We start from the raw sequence: 17,971 nt of genomic DNA on the forward strand, positions 1-17,971 counted from the left end.
CTCGCCCACCCGCCCGGCCGCCCCCGCCGCGCCGGGCAGCCTGAGAGGGAGAGACGCGCACACGCACCGCGGGCCGGGCAGGCAGGAGGAAGGCGGGTGAGTGCGAGCTGAAGGCCGGGCCGGGGAGGGAAGGAAGGAGGGAGGGAAGGAGAGGCGAGGAGGAGGCGGGGGGGAGCCGGGCCGCTCTGACTACGAGAGCGCCGAGGCTTCGCTGGGACGGCGCAGGCCGCAGCCCACCCGCCGGTGCAGCCCCGGCGACGGGGGGACGCGCGGGCCGCTGCCGTGCGCCGAGGGCACCGGGCCGGGAGGGGAGGGTGCGGGGGCGAGCGGGCGGCTCCTCCTGCCCGGGGGCGCCGGGGAAGGGGCTCCCTCCGTGCAGCTGCCCGGAGGAGGCTGTATTTATTCCTCCTCGTCCCCCCCCCCCCCCGGCGCGGGGAAGCCCTTGGCCGGGCCGAGCCACCGGCCGGGGCGGCGGAGGGACGGTGGCCCCGGAACCGCTTGCCTCTGCCGGGGCAGGCCGGCGCAGCCAGGCGCGGGCATCGCGGCGTGATTCACTTAGAATTTGCGTGGAAATTTCCTCTGTCCCCTTCTTCCTCTTCCCCGGAGCTAGGCTCCATTTCTTCTTGTGATATGCACTTTTTTCCTGAGGGAGAGGCAAACAGATGGTGAATGGCAGCCTCTTAATTTTGGTGTTATTTTGGACAGTCCGTGCAACCTCCTGAGATTTGTCTGTCAGTAAAATAACCGGTATGTAACTTTCTGTCTTCTGCTTGCAAAATCCTAGAAGCTCTTTCCATTTTGTGCATTAGCAGAAACAAATGATAAGGGTGTGTAGGGGTGCTCATCCTACATCTAGCGATGGTCCTACAGCTCTACCTGCCAGTTTAAAAGTGAGCTGCCGGTGCCTTCTTCTGTACAATAAAGGGGAGGGAAAATACACTAGATAATTACCTTAAAATGCTTTGTTACCATACCAGAAAGGGTTTAATTGTCCGTGGCTTGTATGTTTCTGTCAGTGTGGTAATACCAAGTATGTCGTTCACAGGAGAAGCAATTCTCTGAAGAGCATATGTTAATGTAAGCAAAACCTATCAGCTGCTTAAAGCTGTGGAAACTCTGGACCTGCAGATGTTGGCTTACTCCTTTCCAAAAGTTTTAGAAGTTAATGTTGGCCAGTCACATGTTTACTGAGCCTGTACAGGTTTCTAACTCACTGTGTTTTAACTGTCTGTATTTTGGTTTAGTTTTGAAATGTCTTGACTTGAACATCCCTGTACTTTGACTTCATACTCATGTAAACATGGTGTCTGGCACTAACAGAAGAGCACTCATACTGAAAGATGAATACATAGAAGAATGAAATTTTTTCTAGCCCCTTTCACTGCTTAAAAAGGAAAGGGAAAAAATAAAATACAGGCTTATGAAGAGCAGGGAATAAAAGAGCTGTTTGACTCAAGAGGGAGAATTAGCTTCAGATGGCTCACAAATAGTCAAATATACCGCTAGTTTCTTAACTATGTAATAGTTGTAATAATGTGATCTAACTCGTGGTCTAGGATTCAGCTGTGCTGCACCTTAGGCTTTTGGAATTCTGTGATAGAGTTTCCATTTCATAAACAAGATGAACACATGCAAGTGTTTAGAAATGCTTGGCAGCTGAACTTGACTGAATTGCTTACTAAATTCATTTTAGGGGAAAAGATTGTTTTGGAAAGGGGGAGTACAGTGAAAAATTGTCTTCTTTTGACTTGCATGTTTTTTCAGGTGCCTCTTCGTTAGCTTTTAAAATTATGGGTGTTGGAGGATCCTAACAGCTTTTCTCTTTACAGAGAAAAGGTGGTGAGTGTCTGTCAGGAATAGTGCTCTACTGGTTTCTTGGTACGTCAGAAAGTTTAAGAACATCCTTAGAGCGCCCACTAAATAAAAAGCTTGTGTTAAAAAAGCTGGTGAGAGAGGATAGACAAGTACGTGGCTTTTTAATTGTAATTAAAAATTATCTTTATGTAGAAATACATGTTTTCCTTCATGGCTGTTGTTCATAAAAGTTAGGATATTCTTTGTAAGTTAAATGTTTTAAAATTGCTCTGACCAAGATCCTAAGTATGGGCCCTGAAGGCTTAACTCTGGCAACTATTTCTCAGAATTTCACCTGCCTCTTTGAAATAAATGAGATTATTTCAAATAGACTGCTCTGTAAGCACAGGTAACTGTTAAGTGGCTGATCACAGATTGCATCTTGGGCCTTGGTTGCTCTGGTTAGATGAGGCTGATCTATAGGCCTTAACACATGCTGAAAGGAAATCACTTGCTCAGCAAGACTGCTAGGGTCAAGGGTTCCTAAACTTTCACATGGTGAGTAGTGCCTTAGGTTGTACATACCACCTCTTGTCCTACTTGCAGTTATGCTGTATTGCTGAGCTAACTTGAGTAAGTGCATATGTGAAAGACTGCATAACTTACCTTGCTTCAGTGTCCTGAAAGCTTTCTCTCTTTAAAGATGTTCATGCTTTCTTTTTTTTTTTCAGTGCGTCTTTCTACCTGCTTAGTCACCTTTTTATTGGATGGAAACAGTGTGAGGAGGTAGAGCTTTATGGATAAATAGATCCCCCATCCCTCTGGGCCCCCCTCTTTTGTTTCTTGGAGAGTAGTCTATGAATTTATTCCTTTCGGAGATTGGTTAACATTTGTTAACATTTTAACAGCTGTAAACACTTTCCAGACTTGGGAAAATTAAGTACAGCAGCAAATGGTTTGGCATGGCTTGAGCTGCTGCTCAGACCTTCTGGTTCTTCCTGTGAGTAAACTGGGAGGGCAATGCAAGTGTCTAGCAGGAAATACGAATATTACTTCTCTAAGTAAAAGCATGTATGTGTTTTTGTGTTTTTGTGTTAGATTGTTTGGATCAGTTAGGTGTATGTTTTTATCAAACTGGGTTTTCTTCTGTCACACCAGAAACTTTGATGTGCTTGGTTTTGTCAGATGGTATTTTTCTTGTATGACTTTGAAAAAGCAATCTTCATCATTTCCTTATTTAAAAATTGTCTCCAAGATTATACAAACTCAGTGAGAATTTAGAATACATGTTTTTGACTTCTGGTTAGCTGTTATTAGGCCAAAAGCCCAAAAGGAAGAATTGATGTTTAAGCTAGTGATTTCCATATAGTACTAAGATCAAGTAAGTTTTGTGGTGATATGTTTAACTTCATTTCCTTCCACTTGGCTCTTCTGGGAGCATGACAACTCCAAGGTATTTCTAGGAGGAGTCTTTATCATCATTTAAATGGAGCTTGCAAGTGTTTTTGAAACACATATGTACAAAACAAGGTATTCATAAATCTCATGCATGTGCTTTTAACAACTTGAGGAAGCCTGCATCCGAAGCTATCAAGCCAAATGCAGGCGAAGGGAATGACACTTCTCATCCTTTTCTGTGCATCCTGAAAGCTATGTACTGTGTTTGTATTCTGGAGCAGAATATGTTAGTGTTGGTTTCATAATGATTAATAAGTCATTTGTGTATTTTTATTAAGGTATTTCATCTGTTGCTGGTTTTCAAATTGGGGAAAGATTTGGATCGGCATAAGGGGTTTTTTTTTATCCTTTAGTCACTGAGTTAAAGGTGGATGTAGAGATCGAGCAAACATGCTACTGAACTTGGTGGAAAGGGAGCTTGGATCTTTGCTAAGGCTTGTTCTCTGATCAATGCTGTCTGATTTTGATCTGGTTCTGTCCTCTTGCAAGGGAAGAAGGGAAAATTTCATTGGCCTGTGAGTAGCTTTCTAACATACTGTAATCCCAGCATCTGTTTCTTCTAGCTCACTGTTGTCTTGAGAGCAACAGATGCCTAATATTAAGTGGGTTTCAACTGACTACAAAATCTGATGTAAAGTAATTGTACTTCTGCGTATCTTGGTTGTGAGATGGAGGGTCCCTTTTTGTAGTGCAGGTTCTTGTACTGTCCCTTTCTGGGCTTTGAGTATTTTACTTTTCACAGCTTATCACTCTTTCATTGCTGGAAGGTGATATTGCAATATTTTGTATTTGATTGCAAGTATGAATTATTAGCACTAGAAATTTGGGGTGGTGTTAGTGTTGTTGGGGTTTGGTTTTTTTGTTTTCCATTTTCAAAACAAATTAAGTGAAAGAAGCTGCAAAATTGGCAGCACACTTCTGTCTTCACTTCTAATGAGTTCTTCAAGTTCAGAACAGAATCACACGAGCTTTGTACGGATGGCCAAAAAATGTGATAGGCACGTGTACTGTGATTTTCAAGTAGTGCTTCATCCCAGGTTTTACTTTGGCCCATTTTTAGGCCTTTTTTGTGGCTGAGTGCTTATGTTTCAAACTACTGAGGCCTTATCTTTCCCTTGCTTAACAGAAGGGGCATTTATTTTTTTCCTAGTGTGGATGTTCTTAAATGTTTTCTTCCACATAAGATTTGATATGCAAGAGTAGTAACTAGAAGGGTAGCAATCTTACTCCTTGTAGGATAGGAAGACTTGCTAACAATTTTCCAGGTTAATTTGTTTCAGGAGCACTGAATTCAACAGATGAGATTTACTTGAAAGCAGGCTTCATGTTATGTTTTGGTTTAAAGTTTCTTTCACCAGTATAGATTTAATGTGGATCCTGTTTGAATAGTGTATATTAATTTTAAATTGCAAGGTACATGAGCTAAGACACCTCAAGTGTGAAATACTGTATTTACAGGTGGAGTAGTTTTCTTCTAAACCTGTCTTTTATTACATGTTACAGTAAGTTGCCATCTTAAAACCCCAGCATTTGAGTTGCAGGACTGGAAGGAAGTAATTATATTTATATGTGCTTTGGAACTGCCTACTTGAGGGAGTTTGTGATAGAAGTTTTGATGAAGGTTATGTCCCAGGCAGATAAGTGTGTGGTGGCTCTTGTTCAGGGTTTTTCTACTGCAGCCTAGAAATATAGAAAAACAGGATAGGGAAGAAGTATGTAGCAATAATCACTAGATGTGGGGAGAAAGTGTTCAGCTACTTTTTTTTCCTTTCTCTGTCTTCTCTCCAGATATAATGAATGAAGATAGGTGTGTGTAGCTATAGCTGTGCCTGTCAGTTAAAGACCTAAAGCTTCTTTGTGATGTGTAGATGTTACCTTGGGCTGTTGGATATTGCAAAAATAGAAACTATTCCCTGTCTTTGAATAGCTCCTGCTTCATTACATGTGACTTTCTTTTTTACTGAATGAAATCTAGAATTAGTCTTCAGTATCTCATTCATAAAATGTGTCTGTCCCCTGAGAGTTCTTAAACTAGCCTAAAATAAAAGGCCAAAACTTGCTAGGTCAAAATTAGTGTTTATAGGTCAGCAGGCCCAATAGTTAATTTGAATGCATTTCCTTCAATCAGTGTGAACTGTAGGGGCCCCTAAACTCCTGAAGTTATGTTAAACACACTGGTCTGAATGAGAGAGGCCCAGTAGCATTAATCCAATTTGTCTAGTGACTTAATCTTACAGCCATTTATCATGTAACTGCTGCTCCTCTGAACAAGCCTTCTTGCATGTGTTTCTGTTGATCGTTTAGCATGTTGAATCCGTTTTCCTAAGAAGGTAATCTTTCCTTTTATGAAACTTCATCCTAGGTTAAGGGTCAAGTAATTTATAACTGAGGAACCACGTTACAGAAGTTAGAGCTTTTTCCCATTTTTGAAAGCTCCTTTGCTAATGCTTTCATTTTGTAAAGCATATGTTTAACATACTAATGGGGTGGTTTCACAGTTAGTGGCAAACTGGTTCTAGAACATAGGTAGTAAGTCTGAAACTAGAAGATGATCACTAGTTTTCCTTTACATAACTGTTAGTGTATGTTGAAAATATGGAAGAACAGCTGGGAAGTTTAGGAAATAGCAGCTCTTTTATCAGGCTGCCTTCTGCACATGGGTAGTGTTACTATCTGACTGGATTACAATTTCATTTGAGTCTTGAGTAGCAGTTATAATTGTAAGCATGCTTCAAGATGTGTCCATTCTCGTGTTTTCACCAGTGTAACGACTTCCTCCTCTCATTGAGCCCTTTTAGAGCCATTAATTTGCTCATGGTCTCTTTCTGATTTAACTTGAGGCTTGTGATTCCCAGGGGGTAGGGCAGGGGCATACTTTGTGTGAGAACTATTCCTCTGGTTAGTACTGTATAAATACATAGCACAGTGAAACTTGGTGAGAGCCAGCTGTGTTGTGTGACCACGTGACTCTGACAGTCTGAAGAAAACACCATACCTTGGGCAGAAACTGCTTAGAATTGGTTCTGGAGTATCTCTTCCGGGGAAACCACCTATTTGCTTTTGACTTCAGTGACCAAAAAGAGAGCACTATACAGCCATTTCTATAAGGAAGTCTGCAGTGGCACATGGCTTTTATTTTTTTGACCGTAGTTGTATAGAGTATAAGTAAAGTGAAGAGTCCAAAACCAGGCATTTTTGAAGTAAACTGGTTATTCTGTCTCTACTCATAATTAATACCAGTTACCATGAGGGGTTTTTTTAAAAATTCTTTGCACATATATGTTAAACTCTTGACCAGAGGTGAAGCAAAACTTGTTTTCGAACATGTGTAGTGAGGTGAGAGGGAGGGTCAGGTTCCTTTTGGCATTTGCAGTGCTGTAGTCATCCACTCTTGACAAATGAGCCACTTACTACCAGCTGCTGTTTCTGTTCTATTCAGTGTGTGCCATCCCTGAGAGCATGGTGAAGGTAACTTCTATAGAGGTGCAGTGCAGCATCTTTTGATTGTACTGGTTTTTTCTGAGACTTGTGATGGACGCAGAAAATACCATAATATATGAAAGTATAAGGAAGGAGATGGACTCAGTGTTACTTTGTCACTCTGTGTTTTATTTGGGTTTTTGTTTTACTTTTTTTATTTACTAAATTTAAAGTCAGATATCAGAGAGCATCTTCCCAGAGCTGACATCAGCATAAATGTTTCTGAGGTATCCTTAATGTCTTCATTTTGTATTTTGTTTCTTCTATTTTTAAAGAAACTTAAATCTGTCAACCAGTTATTTGTTCTCTGAAGGCAGTTGTTTAATTTTCGTATGGGTTTTGGTTAATTTGCATCTCATATGGGCTTAGGCTTCTCCAAAGGAATTGCATTCAGCTGCTCTTGGCTGGTAAAACCTCAGACCTGTCTCTTAGTATTAAAAAGTCACAGCATTTAAAAGATATGTTGGGCAAGTGTATTTGCAGTCAACTTGAACTTCTGTGCTTTTTATAACATATATTTGTCACAGTCTGACAAATTGTTTGGGATTCCATTCGGCACTTTGTATGTACCAAATGACTCCTTAACTTCACCTGCCTGAGTTAATGCAGCTCCAGGTAATGGAGGTAGCAGTAGGAGGAATTTATATAAAACCAGTACTACACATCCTGCTTAAATTAGTGGAAGCTGATGCTGTTATTTCTCATTGTTCTCCCTTTCCTTTTTTCTTCTATGGCAATTGCTTTATATGTGTCTGTCTAGAAAATTTGTTACTACAGCATATAATCTTCAAGCAGTTTTCTGTTCTGTTCCTCGCTGGGATAAAGGTGCTTCCCTCAATGCATGTGTTGCTTTTTTTCAACTTTGTTTTTTAGTAACAAATATGTATTTCCTTGAAGAGCACAAGTAGGCAATTGTGGCTTGTGTACCAGATATGTGGGAATGGGTATTTATGATGTGAGTGAATATTGTACAAAGCAACTACCTTTCTGGATTTCTAGCAGGTATGTGGAGTATGAGTCATATGAAGGCTCTTCCACTCTCTGAAGCTTTTCTGTGCTTCTCATTAAATGATTGGTTTGCTTTTTGATATAAATCTAATTTTTTAATTACAGAATGGAAAGTAAAGTAAAATTCTAAGTGTTCTCTGTAGAAGCCAAACCAACCCCAAACTGTGATTGAGTGTGACTGTGACATGGTAGATGTTTTTACTATTTTCTGTTGACTCAGATGTCAGTGAATGTTACTGAAATAGCATCCTGCTTGTCTGAAGCAGATGATGTCTTAAGCATAGTATTCTTATTTTCCATGCTGAACTCTAACTTGATCTTTTTCTTCAGCTAATAGAACTGATAAATCATTGGATTTATTTGATACTGCATTTTAATTAGATGTGCCTTTGATGTTATCCAACTGTTTTATAAATTGCTGAAAGACATACTTTGTTGCCTTGAATTAGGTGCTAGAATTTCAGATTTTAGAGAAGCTTCACCCTTTGTCATTTTCACTGTGAAACAAGAAATAAGTCACAGGCCTCATTTCCACCTACTTTCAGATAGTGCCACAAATTTGAGCACAGGACATGTGCTATATTTGGAATCGACTTTACCTCCCGGATACACATCAAGAAAAAGCTGAAATGGTTCACTCACTTATTTTTTCCATCGGGCTTTGCAGTTACTTGCTATAGGGGCTAATGCTTTACTTACTTTTTTACTCTTGAAAATTTCCAAGTGTAGGTACCTTGGTGTGACTGTAGTCTCTTTAAAGTGGAAATGGACTTGTATGTGTTAAATTTCTGTTGTATCTTTACAGTTCCACTATGCCTTGTGTATTTACATATTGAGACTGTTACATTGTGTAACAGCAGTGCTCATGGTGGGGAATTGTTATAATAAAACTTACATTTTTGAAGCTAATATTGCAAATGTAGGCTTATGTACTAGTTTGAAAACAAACCAGTGGGAGGCACCAAGTCAGAATAACAATTTAATGGAAATTAAAGAAAAGGAAAAAAAGTAAGAAAACACTGGTTCAAACTGACAGAGTCAAGGTACAACTGACACCCTGTTAGCAGGGTGGTGGTAGCAGTCTGGTAGAATGGTGCTGCAGTCCTCTGAAGCAGTGTCCTGTAGTAAAAGAGTCTGCTCTTCCTCAGAAAGTCCAATGGTGGCTGTGTAGCTCCTGTCCTCTGGAAATCCAGTGGGAAGGGTTGTCTCTGGTGTTCAGAGTCCCAGATTATATCCACGATGGGATGCTTGGTTCCTCCCTCTGGGTGGAGCATCTCACAATGGGGTAATGAGTCATGAGGCAAAGTGTTGATTAGGCTCATTAACAGAAGATAGTCTGGAGGGAGTTATCTCTGAGTCAGTCGGCAGGACAATGATGGGCAATTAACAGAAAGATAGTCTGGGGGGAGGAGGCAAGGAAACACTGCCCCACCTGGTTTCAACAGCTCCTGAGGATGGTGATAGAATACACTGCAACCCAGACAGTTTATTTCTCTTTTTCAAACATGTTCTATAACTTCATTATCATCGGTAGATCTGTTCCACTGGGTAAAGTTTACTACTTAAATGTTTGTAGGATCACAGCCTTAATTTGTGGTATTTTGGTTTTCTGCCTTGAGCACTGCCTAAATGCAATTAAATTCTAATGCATCTCCGTGTTGCCTTAGGTTTAGAACGGAAAGTGTAGACAAGTTCATAGAATCACAGAATGGTTTGGTTTGGAAATTACCTTGAAGATCATCGCATTCCAACACCCCTGCTGTGGGCATGGGCATTTTGCGCTTGCCCAGGTTGCTCAAAGCCCTATCCAGCCTGTCCTTGAACACTTCGGTGGATGGGACATCTGCAACATCTCTGGACAACCTGTTCCAGTGCCTCACAACCCCTGTAGTGAAGAATTTCTTCCTAAAATCTACCCTGTTTCAGTTTAAAACTTTTACCCCTTGTCTTATCACTTCGCTTCCTGATGGAGCCCCTCTCCATACTTCTTGTAGGTCCCCTTTAGATACTGGAAGGCTGCTATCCAGATCTCCCTGGAGCCTTCTCTTCTGCAGGCTGAACAACCTCAACCTCATAGGAAAGATACTGCAGCCCCTTGCTCATCTATGGCCCTTCTCTGCACCTGGTGAAACAGTTTCTTGTCTTCATTAAGCTGGGGGCCCCAGTTAGTTATTCAACTAGTAATGTTCTGTTTCCCAGGTGTTCGGTGTTCATTTACCTGTGGCTTAAACTGACTTGCCTCTCCTGACTCTAGTGCGGGGTAAGCATTGTAACTTTTTGTAAAACTCAAGTTTGCTTTTTTCTACTTGTGATTGTAAAGATACTGAGTGAGAATGGCTGAGCACGAATCTGGGGGCAGTGGCTGCTGTTTCACAAGTTTTAGGATAAGATTGAAGAGGCTGACCAAATCTTCCTTGTTCCGTGTGTTTCTTTGGTAGTTTCTCAAGGATTCTGAAGAATAATTTTAAACCTGTGCAAGGGTTTATTTTATTTGTATGGATTTTTTTTTTTAATAGGCTGGACGAGGAGTACAGAACTTTTTCTGACTTACTTGCTCCCCTTCAGCTGAGAATGAAATACAGTGTGGGTTTTTCAGAGAAATGTGGAGGTCTGTGGATCAGATTCCTTTTTTTCTGTTAAGGAAGCATCACTGCTTCTTCCAGTATCTGTAGTCCCCGCCTCCCCCCCCAACCTTTTCTTTTGAGAAGTAAGTGCTGGAACATGTATCATTTACTGATAGGAGGTATGAAGTAAATCTCTGGATACGTTTCTTCTTCTTCACTCCTTCCCCTGTCTCTGGGATTTCTTGATTTTACTGGTCATGACCTGGATTTTCCAGTGGTTAATAATTCCTGATGTTACTTGCTTCGTCAAAGAGTGGGGGACTTTTTCTGAAGAGCTGTTGCTGTCCTGAAATATCTTATTGTCAATCTGATAAGTAGCTTTGGAGGATTGGGAAGACTGATACAGGAACTTCTGCATGTAATTGTCAGTAGGGTACTATACCTTACCAGAAATTTGCTCCAGGTGCTGGAGTGCTTGTGGTGCTTTTGTTAATGTTTTTACCTTTTTTTTTTTTTTTTTTTTTTTTTTTTTTTGTATCAATGGTTTAGACAGCAGCCCTAATAATGTACCCTTATTCTCCTTCCTGATTTATTTCTCATTCCTGATATATTTGAGGCTTGGTTGTTGGTTTGGTCTTTTCTGCCCCCTTCAGTTCAGGGCATCTTTTTATCTTCGTAGGTATCTGGGTGTGTATAAATATGAGCTTGTAAAACTACAGCTCTTCATTCAACTGTATGATGGTTTTTTTTAGACGTTCTTCCATAACTTTTAATTCTAGTTTAGAAACAGAGCTGCAGGCTGAACAGGAGTTGGTCTCTAGAGTTGATGTGCATCCTAGAGAGGGGTTATAGTGAGCCCAGAAAGGCAGTGTATTAACTTATTTTAGGTTGTACTAAACCAGATTTTATTATGAGGTCTTAGTTCCTGCAGCTGTATGTGGGAAAGTGCAGGGATAAAGATAACAGCTGCTTTGGATCAAAACTTTGTATTTGTATTGGAAGAGTTTAAATCTAGCAGATGTGTATAAGAAGTAAGAGTTTGCTAAAATTCTCTGCTTAGGCTGAAGAAAAGACTTTGGGAAGTGGGAGGAACTAATGGTTCCTTGGAGTACCTGTGGGCAGGCTATTGAGAATACTGAGCCAAGCTCTTTATAGTGGTGTGTGGAAGGCAGGCAAGAGACAGCAGGCATGCATTAAAATAATTTAAGAAGAACATGTTTCTCTATGGAGTGGGGCAATTATTGGGACAGGTGAGAGCTTCTGCAGTGTTTGGCTTTGAATGTTTTGATGCCCAACTTGATAATAGACTTATTTTGCTATTTTGATTCGAGAGGAAGGTTGAATAGAGAACACTAGAGATCCTTTCCAACCAGAATTATTTTATGAATTTGTAGCAAAAACTGTAACCATCCTCAATTTCATGAGTATAAAATTGTCCATGTTAGAGCTTGAAACTAAAAATCAGTGATGAGCCTAGAAACTCACATGAGGTTTAACAAGACCAAGTGCAAGGTGCTACACCTGGGTCAGGGCAGTCCCCAGTATCAACACAAGCTGGGGGATGAAGGGATCAAGAGCAGCCTGGCTGAGAAGGACTTGGAGGTTCTGGTGGGTGAGGGGCTGGACATGACCCAGTAATGTGCACTCCCAGCCCAGAAAGCCAATTGTATCCTGGGCTGCATCCAAAGCAGCTGGACAGCAGGGTGAGGGAGGGCATTCTGCCCTTCTGCTCTGCTGAGACCCCACCTGCAGTGCTGCACCCAGCTCTGGGGCCCTCTGCACAAAAAGGACATGGGACTGTGGGAGCGAGTCCAGAGGAGGCCACCAAGAGGTTTAGAGGGATGAAGCACCTGTCCTGTGAGTAAAGGCTGAAAGAACTGGGATTATTCAGCCCAGGAAAGAGAAGGCTTTGGGGTGACCGGTTTGCAGCCTTGCAGTACCTGAAGAGAGCCTAGAAGACAGGTGGAGAGGGACTTTTTGCAGCATCATGTAGTGACAGTCAAACTGAGAGTAGGTTTACCTTAGATATTAGAAAAGAATTCTTTACTGTGAGGGTGGTGAGGCACTGGCACAGGTTGCCCAGGGAAGCTGTGGATGCCCCATTCCTGGAAGTATTCAAGGACAGGAAGGATGGAGCTCTGAGCAACCTGGTCTATTGCAAAAGGTATCGCTGCTCATGTTAGGGGTGTTGGAACTAGATGATCTTTAAGGTCCCTTCCAATCTGGGCCATTCTTTGATTCTATTTTAATAGGCTTAAAGCAGATAGTGTGGCTTCAGTGGAAATGCAGGAAGGTTTTTTTAAACTTAAAGGTACTCCTTGATATAAATACTGAAGCTTATGGATGTACTGCAGAATCTCTGAATCTCTTGCACTGACACAGGATGTTTGTTTTCTTAAAGTTCAAGCTGGTTGCTTAAAAACTCATCAGTGTTGAGCAATGGGATGGTGTGCCAAAACTTGAGCAAATGAGTACTAGTGGGATCCCTCCATCTACTTCAGGATGTGTTTGGCTACAAAGTACCACACCTGAAAAGTTTCTGCACCAATGCAGGCAGCATGAGGAGCAATTGCAAGACTAGCTTGAAGCTTTGGCCCAGTCCCAGAGATTGGATATTGGCATAAGTGAAACCTGGTGGGATGAGTCTTGTGATTGGAGTGCCCTGTTGGATGGTTACAGGCTCTTTAGGAGGGATAGGCAGGGCAGAAGAGGTTGGGATGGGGAGTGTGGCATTGTTTATAATGGAAGGGATAGAATCTGTGGATTGCACAGTTGTCAGTGGCACATTCAAGAAGCGTTTGGACAATGTTCTCAGGCACATGGCACAACTCTTGAGGTGTCCTGTGCTGAGCCAGGAGTTGGACTCAATGATCCTGATGGGTCCCTTCCAACTCAGCATATTCTATGAGCTTTTCCCTACACTGTCCATGGTACTGCAGTTGCAGACATTTCCCTTCTGCAGCTGTAGTCAGACTGAGAGTGTGTTGGAATAAAAGTGATTTAGTATTGAAGTTGGGCTGGACTGTATGTGTGTGGGGGGTGATGGTGGGTGTTTTTATTCCAGTCTCCCTTGTAAAGTTCTTCTTGTTTGTCTTTCAGGTTAGGTACTTCTGTCCAAAAGCCCCAAAAACAGCAACAGTCTTGTATTTGGTTAAATGTTTGTTTCTGTAGTTGTGTCTATGTAAAAAGCAGGAGAAACATACTTTACTTCTGTTGGCTGAAAATCACAATTTTGATAATCCAGAATAATTTCTTCAATTTATAACTGCAAGTACAGTATGATTTATTTTATGGCAGAATTTAGTCTAAGACTTTTAGGTAGCTTCCTTGGGATGATCAGGACTATGAATAGAGCCCCTAATGAAAGATAAAATTAGGTGTTGAGCACATTATGGTGTTTCATATCTTCTGCAGAGTCTCTTAGGAGTATGAAGGAAAAACTGGTCCTAGCAATTATCTTCATCTTCGCATTGTACTGACAGATAATGTCCTCTGCACTAGTTATTCTAGATTTTGCAGGTACTCTTTCTCAGGCTTGGGAATTTTGTTTGGGTAATTAGAAAAGTGTTTTTAAACTAACCCATTGTTATGTTAGTATTGCTCTTAGGTGAAATCTGAATGTCACGTAATTTTTCAGTTAATTTTTCAATTAGCACTTGTATTTCCTTTAAAGAACAAAGCACTGGACAGTAATTCTCACTCTTTTGACTCTTAAGACTTGTGAGGGTTTAGTGGCACTTGCAAAGCAAGACTAATTAGGGATTGATGAACGAATACATCTATAAAGGTTATAGAATGCTGTAAAGGAAGCATTTGAGAGAGCTTTTTGAGTGTCTAGTACTATTCTTTGGCTCTTTGTCAGTCACAGAAGTTTAGCAGGCGTAATGTAAATAATCATACGCTAATTCTGGCCTGGAGGAATGCAAAGGTACTTCATTCTTCATGCTGACCTTTCCTTGGTTTCTCTCCATGGGTGATAACTTAGTTGGTTATAGGCAAACTGTGGGGTACTGTGAGTGCCGCATACCTGAACTGAGAGGTGTAGTGAGTAGTTTGCATGTGTGTTGTGGTGTAGAAATGGTACTCTGCAATTTAGTGTTCCACTGAAATACTCCAAACCATGTGCAACTTGCTCACTCCTCCCTCCCTCTGCAGCAGGCTGGGGAGGAGAACTGGAGGCACAAAAGGTAAAGACCACGTGTTGAGATCAGAATTTACTGGAAACAGCAATGAGATAAGACATCGGACAGTAACAGCAACGACACAAATGACAGAGGATGCAAGAAAGAGGCAAATGATTCACAAGTGATTGCTCATTCTGGGAAACTCCTGACAATCCCTGACTGTTCTGTCTGCCATACTGTGTGACCCAGAAGGGATGGACTCTCCTATCCCTGGAAAATGGTATAGAATAACCTCTGTGTCATAGCAGTGCCCCCTCCTGACTACTGTAAAAATTAACCCTGTCCTGGCTGGAACCAGGACAGTATGATGGTCACCAACTTTGAGCTGGATCTAGGTGCCTGCTGGAAGGTCACAATTCTAAAACATTCAGTGCCTACTGTAAGAACTAGTGCTCTGCAAAGTTTTGGCCTTCTGTTCTAAGAGCAGAGATGATGAAGGACGAGCTCTTCCTCTAAGTATATGATTTATTTTCCTTTTTTTTTTTTTTTCTTGGAACTGTTGAACATAACAAAATGTTTTCTGTTGTGGGTTGTTTGTTTCCCTCCTATATAACTTACCAGTGAATTACATCTGTATTTTAACTGCTACTAGATATATTGAAAATAAAATGTAAATAATACTGCCTTTTTCTAAAAATGCAAGTGCAACATTTGTAACAAGTGTAAGCTTTTTTGAAACGTAGGGTGGAAGGCTACTTTTGTTCAATTCTACATCATAGTCCTTTTATAGATAATTAGTATAAGAAAACAATTCTGAAAGACAAAATGGCTTTTAAAGGTTGATGAAAGTTGAGAAGCAGATCCTGTATGTTTTGTGGAGAGCAGTAAAATAAACTTTTCAGTTTAAGCTTTTGTAAGTTAGGTTTTTTTTCTGTGCAAAATTCATAGTGATAATAAATTCTAGCAGTACACTGCTGCAGTTGTGCCTAAAATACTCGGCATTATTTACATACCTGTATGTAATGAATTTTGCCACCTATACCCCAAATTTGTGTTGATATGTGGGAAAAGAGTAAATGTGAAATTTGTAAACACATTTAAATAGGAAGCAGATGTAGTTGAGATGTTCAGCAATGATAATGCTGCCTATTACAGCCACTGTAAAGACTGTATAATAGATACTTCAGGGATTTTTTGATTCCTTTTAAACTGATGCAAGATACTTATTTTACTGCTCAGTCATAATATGCTGAAGGCTCTGGTTTTTTCCTTTCACCTCGTCTGAAAAGACTCTGCTATAGTGGATCACTTACAGTGTGTATGTTCCAAGAGTATTGTAAAAGATCTCTTCTACCCCTCCCATCCCCCAAGTGTAGCTATTGGTTTTCTCTGCTATGCTGTAGTTGATTTTAATCTAATGACTTTCCAAATAATGTTTCTCCTTTTGCTGTTCACTGAGAATAACAAGGTAAATTACTATTAATTCTTATGCACACTCTAAGATAAATTTATCATCTTTAATAGTGATGAAAATTTGGGACAGTAGCTTTGGATCAAGTGCTGAATATAAGTTATAAATAGGACCTTTAATATATCAGTCAGTAATTACTGAGTTTTTAGTAGAGTTTGTCATGCTGTTCCCCTGTCCAAGAAGAGGGCTGCAGAAGTAGCATCTTATTAGATGCAGAGATTGTATCTTGTGTTATACCAGTATACTAGTTCATTATATGTGTTGGTTTAATAAAAGATGCAATCTCAGCCTACAAATGTTGTGGCTTCTTTGGAATAGGATGAATGTAGGCGTGTTTGCAAGGCACAAGGATATGGCTTCTTCATCTTTGGCAGTTTCAGGACTCTGTAGAGGTGTGCAGTGCTAGGAGGAGACAAGTTTTCTTTCCCTTCATGTTCACTTGCATTCTTTCTTGTGGCTGTCCTTGATCCCTGTCCTGCTTAAGGAAAACTGCTGTGGGCACATGCTTTGTCTTTAGTACCTCTGTGTTCAGGTGTAGCAGAGTGACTTGTGACTTCATGTTGAATACCTTAGTTCTGCATAGTGATGTGCTTTTTTATATGCTATGAATTTAATCTAGAGGGAATATTCTGTGTGCTCTAGCATTCTTAGTCTTATGCTTAGCCATGTTTTTCAAGGACTTAAAATCTCTGTGATTATTAATGCCCCTTTAAAAGTGTTCAGAACAATTTTCAATCTTTCATAGAAATTATTTTCATATGAAAGTTGAAAAACTAAACTGTGGAGTTTTTATTGAAAGGTGGTTACTGGGAACCTAGTTCTTTACCTTGAGATTCCCTGTGGAAGAGAAATAATGTAAATTCTGTGTGTGGTCAATTTGGAGCTCTTGCCTTACAGAGAAAGCAGTTAACCTGGCAGCTGTTGTAATCTGTTACCCTAAGGAATGGGGCAGTGGGAAGCATGTCCTTGCCACTGACTGACATTGGCATGCTTTCCTCCTCCTGGGAGAGGATGTTGCTTTTCTATTACTCTATAAGTGGATTTCTTTTCTGCACTACCTACTCCACCCAATGAGCGTTTCCTTCCACAAGGTCAGGGAATTGAGTTGCTGATGTTCCAGCAGTAGCAGGAATACTTCATCCCTTTCCAAAGCTTTGCTGTTTGTATAAGAGGTGGGAATTAATCTGACTGACATTCTAGTGTAAATTTGGGAACAGTGGTAGTCAAAACCTGTATACATAACCAGATATGAATAAACAGAATGGAAATAAAATGGCAGGAGAACACCACAAAACCAAAGGTGCTGTTTATTCACCCTGACTATTCATTGTTAACTATCTACAGCCATAGTAATGCTTTATAGGCAGTCGGAGCTACCAGCATCTTTCCATGTGCATTATATTATCAACATAAACTCTTGATAACATCTGATTTACCTATCTGTATGCACAATACTGATCACAAGCCTTTTCTGTTGCAGTAGCTAAGGATAAAACACTAACCTCTTCCAAAGACAAATGTCCTGTCTTAAAGCAGATAAAAATCTGTCATTTTATTAAGTCAGAGGAGCAAAAGATACTGTATGTGGTCTTAGTCTGTACAGATTAATTTATCCTCTCTTCATTATTGTATGGATCTGGCCCTTAAGTAGATGGGTATTAAAAGAATCTGGAATGTGTAACCTGTTCCTTGTCAGGAAGCAGATAGCCTGGGTGCCATATCCCTGAATAATATATTCCCCTGCTCCCTCTCCCAAGTCCTCTGGAAAAATGTTGAGAAGTATCTTTGTATAACTTAGGGAGTAAATCTAATGCTAAGTGGTGACTTCCATTTTGAAAGCGGGCATTTGCTGTTAGGGACAGCAGAAACCACTCCACTCTGATGTAGGAACAGTAATATGGGTTTTCAGGTTGCTCTTTAAAACACTTAATTGTTGTTCCACACCTTGCAGATGAAGACTAAACCATGCTGTAAAGTTTCTATTATAGGTTTGGAATCACACACTGGCCCACACAAAAGTAGCAGTGCAATATGACCCATTGTTTTATTTTCTTATTTCTGCACACACATTT

At 40.7% G+C, this 17,971-nt stretch overlaps 1 protein-coding gene across 4 annotated transcripts in view; it reads left to right on the forward strand.

Moving 5' to 3' along the window:
• The window catches only part of CNOT4 (CCR4-NOT transcription complex subunit 4), a 77,913-nt gene continuing 59,942 nt past the window's right edge, over positions 1-17,971 (forward strand). For all 4 annotated transcript variants that reach the window (XM_039570977.1, XM_039570979.1, XM_039570978.1 and 1 more), the window contains exon 1: positions 1-96. The gene's annotated coding sequence lies outside the window, so the exon portion shown is untranslated. The remainder of the gene's footprint in view (positions 97-17,971) is intronic.

The sequence above is a fragment of the Corvus cornix genome, chromosome 1A (genome assembly GCF_000738735.6).
Source record: "Corvus cornix cornix isolate S_Up_H32 chromosome 1A, ASM73873v5, whole genome shotgun sequence".
NCBI classification, from domain to species: domain Eukaryota; kingdom Metazoa; phylum Chordata; class Aves; order Passeriformes; family Corvidae; genus Corvus; species Corvus cornix.